This window comes from Notamacropus eugenii, chromosome 5 (genome assembly GCF_028372415.1).
Source record: "Notamacropus eugenii isolate mMacEug1 chromosome 5, mMacEug1.pri_v2, whole genome shotgun sequence".
NCBI classification, from domain to species: domain Eukaryota; kingdom Metazoa; phylum Chordata; class Mammalia; order Diprotodontia; family Macropodidae; genus Notamacropus; species Notamacropus eugenii.
In genome coordinates this window covers 70,768,038-70,772,831 of record NC_092876.1, presented here as the reverse complement: position 1 = coordinate 70,772,831, position 4,794 = coordinate 70,768,038, and the positions used below count along the sequence as shown (strand labels likewise).

The 4,794-nt window shown below is 44.7% G+C and overlaps 1 pseudogene; it reads left to right on the top strand.

Moving 5' to 3' along the window:
- Nucleotides 1-957: 957 nt before the first annotated feature.
- Nucleotides 958-2,136, top strand: LOC140508597 (RNA 3'-terminal phosphate cyclase-like protein pseudogene; annotated as a pseudogene).
- Nucleotides 2,137-4,794: the final 2,658 nt, after the last annotated feature.

Sequence of the window (4,794 nt, the reverse complement as noted above, 5' to 3'; positions counted from 1 at the left end):
TGACTTCTAAAGTTTTTTCCAAGATCTAAATCTACAGTCCTATGATCTATGCCCAGGTTTCTTGCCTTGATTCTTTTAGCTCACCCCAGTATTGTCCTATTTTGTCTTCTTTCTTTTTTTGGAGGCAGTCAGGGTTAAGTGACTTGCCCAGGGGTCACACAACTAGTAAATGTCTGAGGCTGGATTTGAACTCCGATCCTCCTGACTCCAGGGCTAGTGTTCTAGATACTGTGCCACTTTGCTGTCCTTGTCCTCTTTTTCATGATCAAACTTCTTTTACAAATTAGCTACATCTCATGCCTCCACTACTTTATTACTTCAACTCTTTGTAAGCTTTCTTCTGCCACTACCAACCTACTGAGAGAGCTTCATCTGTGGCCATCAATGAAGGCATCGGGAGATGAAAGTCTGAAGCTCAGAGGAGAGGTCAGGACTTGGAGTCATCCTCAGGGAAGTGGTGGGATTGAATGAGATTGCCAAGGGAGAGAGTATAGAGAAAGGAGCCAGCTAAGGACAGATCCAAATTGAAAGCAAAATTACTGAGAAACATTTCTCCAGACTGTGTAGATACAATGTCAAACATCTGGAAGAAAATTGGAAAATTTAGTCAAAAACAAATCCTTATGATTTGCCTGCCCAACATCTGAGTATTTGGAAACATCCAGAAAAATCAAATGTATTTTTCCATTCACATCCAGATGTTTGGATTGCATTGGCCCAGCCACAGGGTAGGATGCAAACAAGGATGAATCAGCCTAATCCAAACTGTCCATAAATATGGAGGGGATGTAGGCTAAGGAAATGATTGGATTTTGGTGAAGAAATCTTCAGGGGATGACTTCAGAGAAAAGAGGGAGGTAAGTTTTAAGTAGTCAAAATAAGTAGATATCTCCTCCTCCCTCGCTCCTCGGCCATGCCAGCTCCAGTATGGTTCCCCGGGCTGTGCGGGTGGCAGGATCGGGTAGGGGACGCACGCACATGGCTACCCAGCCACACTCATTCTGATACAGGGGCTGCAACCTCTTTCTCCAGGGCCTTGTCTTGACCACCTTGAGCGGGAGCCTGGTGAAGATCCGCAAGATCCTGGCCAAAGACGAGAACCCCAGCCTCTGAGATTTCGAACAGGTTTTATATAGCTCTTAGATAAAATAACCAATGGTTCTCGAATTGAAATAAAACAAACAGGAACTATTTTGTATTATCAGCCTGGGCTGATACAGTGGATTAGTGGAACATGACTGCAGCGCCCATGGGAGTATTGAGTATTACCTGGAGAGTCTTCTTTGCTTGGCCCCTTTCATGAAGCACCTGTTAAGAGTAATTCTCCGAGGCATAACCAATGACCAGGTAGACCCTTCAGTGGATGTTCTGAAGGCAACAGCCCTCCTTTTACTGAAACAGTTTGGAATTGATGGTGAATCATTTAAGCTTAAGATTGTCGGAAGAGGAATGCGTCCAGGAGGGGGAGTAGAAGTCTTCTTCTCTTGTCCTATGAGGAAGCTTTTGAAACCCATTCAGCTCACAGACCCTGGCCCAAATCAAACATATCCGAGGAATGGAGTACTCTGTATGGGTATCACCAATTGCATCATGGAGTCTTCTCGCAGCATTCTTAACAAATTCATTCCTGATATCTATATTTACACAGACCATATGAAAGGGATCAACTCTGGAAAGTCTCCAGGCTTTGGGCTCTCACTTGTTGCTGAGACCACCAATGAAACTTTTCTCAGCGCAGGGTTAGCCATAAACCCCCAGGGTCAGGGGGCAGCGGTGCTCCCAGAAGACCTTGGCAAGAACTATGCAAAGCTGTTGCTGGAAGAGATTTATACAGGAGGTTGTGTGGACTCCACCAACTAGAGTTTAGTTCTGCTTCTCATGACCTTTGGACAGCAGGATGTTTCCAAAGTCCTGCTAGGATCGCTGTCTCCTTACACAATAGAATTTTTGTGACATTTGAAGAGTTTCTTCCAAATCACGTTCAAAATTGAAACTACATCACAGTGGTGAAGAACTCAAGGGAAGGGAGACGGTATTGATGACATGTGTGGGAGGTGGCTTCTCAAACCTCAGCAAGACCATCAAGTAATATCACTTCTGCCTTCAAGTCAGACCAGACTGAAAAGTGAAGACTCCTGAAGACTGCCATATAAACATTTAGGGCAAAGACAGCCACATACCAAGGACTTTTTTCTCCCTTTTCCTTTTTTATAGGACATTAAAAAGAGAAGACATTTAAATAAAAAAATAAGTCAAGGGTCAAGTCACCAAGCTAATTTACTTTGTGCTAAGTACTGTGCTAAGCATGGGTAGTACAAACACAAGCAAAATGAAGTATCTGTCCTCAGGAAGCTTAATTCTAATGAGGGAACACATAGAAGGAAGCTGAAAAAGGAGAGAGCTGGGTGCTGGGAGCAAAGTTATCCATGAGGGAACATGATGGTGAATTCTAGAAAGTGAAGTAGTGATGGTGAAGTTCAGAAAATGAAAGACAGTTGCTCTGGGACTTCCCTCAAAATGGAAGTTCTGAAAAGAACAAGTCAGTGGGAGAAGAGGGATGAAAGAATGGAGAAAAATGGAAGCTGAGACATGGTGGCAAGGTCCAAAGAAAATACGGAGCAAGAAATAGAACAACAGAGAAAAGGATGGGGACCAGTCCAGAAAAGATGACAGAACTGGACTCTCCCTCTCTCCTTGAATTTCTCAGTGCTCTGGGAAGGCAAGATCTAAAAATAATGAGGACACAACATAGGCAGTACAAATTGAGGGGATGAGGAAGGCCTAGAAAAGAAGAGAAGATGGCTAGAGCCTGAGTATGCCCATCTTCATGGAAGTCTGGTCTCACTGGATGATCACTAAGAAGTTAGGTGAATTACCAAGGATTACACTGTATGAGAGAACATGGAATGGACTGCTCTGAGGAAAAGTGGGCTAAGCTTCATTGGAGGGGTCACAAAGTGACCACTGATGGGGGATGTTACAGAAGAGATTGCTATTTCCATCCAGGTTGGAGCCTACAGCTCTGAGATGCTATGAAAAGCTCCATGAAAAAGAAATTGAGTCCACCTGTATTTTAACAACTGACTTGATTCTGAATTTTGCCAACAAACCTGCCTTACTACCTAACATCTTGACCCTGAATTCTTAGCTTGTTGACCTAGAGACCTGAAAACTGCTTTATTCTTCTTGTCCCAGCATCAGCACTAGGTAAGTTGCTGGCCATGAAACTCAAACAGCCAAACCTCAGAACTCACCTCTGGCTGAGGTGCTGACTCTTTAGAAGTCCCAGGTGTTACAAATCATCCCCCCCAAAGCTGACATTGCTACTTGGAGTAGGGGTGAAGAGGAGGAAGCCACTCCATCCATCCTGACAACAACATAGGTCCTCAGGAGGTTACCTTTGTTATGCCTTCTTCCACTCACAGTTTAATTCCCAGGTGGCTAATGAATTCCGCCTCTGATTCTGTAGTTCGCCTCACCCTAAAACTGCTTCAGAAGCAGCTGTAGAATCAGGCCTATTATCATGACCTGCTGACACCTACTCAACAAGACAGTCACTGGGCTCAGAGCTCAGCCTGCCCCTCAGTCATCAACAATGGGGTGAAAGAGGACCTGAGGCTCTATTTCTGTATCTCCTTATCTTGAGAATGGAACCTCAGGAATCAATTTAACAAAGATGCCAGGATGCCAGGGAGCAGAGAAGGACTATGGCCTGACCCCAGATCATCTGTGTTTTGTCTCTAATCATTCATACCCCAAGCCATCCTTAATCCCAAATCACAGAACAACTACCCAGATGGAGACCAAGCAGGGCCATTCCTTACCATTACCCATGTCTCCCTCACCTCAAGGAAAAGGATTAATATTAAGCCTTCCATAACAATCAGCAGCACTGTCTGTCAATGAACCATAGCACAATCCTGCCCTGTTCTTCCTTCCTTCTCCTAACTGGACTCTTTCTTTCCACCTCTTATTAGTAGCACTCCCACCCTGGAGATGACTCCATCCTGAGGCCCATTCCCCCTCCTGTTTGGAGAGCTTCTAGTTCAGTCTGCCATTTTATGAGCAGCCCCAGCCATTCTCACCTCACTCCCAACTCAACTTTCTCTTCAGTCTGCCCCTCCACTTTCTCATCAGTAGCCTTCCCCTACCAACTCCCTTCTTTCCAGTTCTCTTTTATATGTTGTCTTCCTCCTCCTAGTATATAAGCTCCTTGAAGGCAGGGACTAACATATTTGCTTATATTTGTATCCTCAGTGTTTAACACAGTATCTGGCATATAATAAGTGCTCAGTGACTGATTTATCTATCTCTCTATCATCAAGGTGTCTTAGGGATAATGAGTCTTGGACATTAAGTCCCCCCCAAACTCTCCCCTCCCCCCAAGAATCATCTTTCTCAGGCATCACTGTCATTGTTTGCTCCCATGCCCTGAGTTTCTTGCCCCCTTCTGGAGCCCCATTAGACAAAGCATTAGACAGTAAGGATCCTAAATATGCAAGGGGGGGTCACAATGTGGGGAGACCAGGAGAGCTCCTATACATCCCAGAGACATCCCCCTCCTTCCCAACCCATGAGAATCATGGACAACACTGGCCAGTAACAACATTGTTGTTGTTCAACACCAGGGCAATTCACTCATGACAAACGATATTTTCTGGCCCTGTGCCTTATTGTCCATTAAATTCTCATACTGCCCCGAAAAAACCAACCTCAACTTCAAAATAACTTGACCATTTGCAGAGCACCACCATTGGCCCTGACCCTGGAACAACTACAACATGGTTTCCTGAC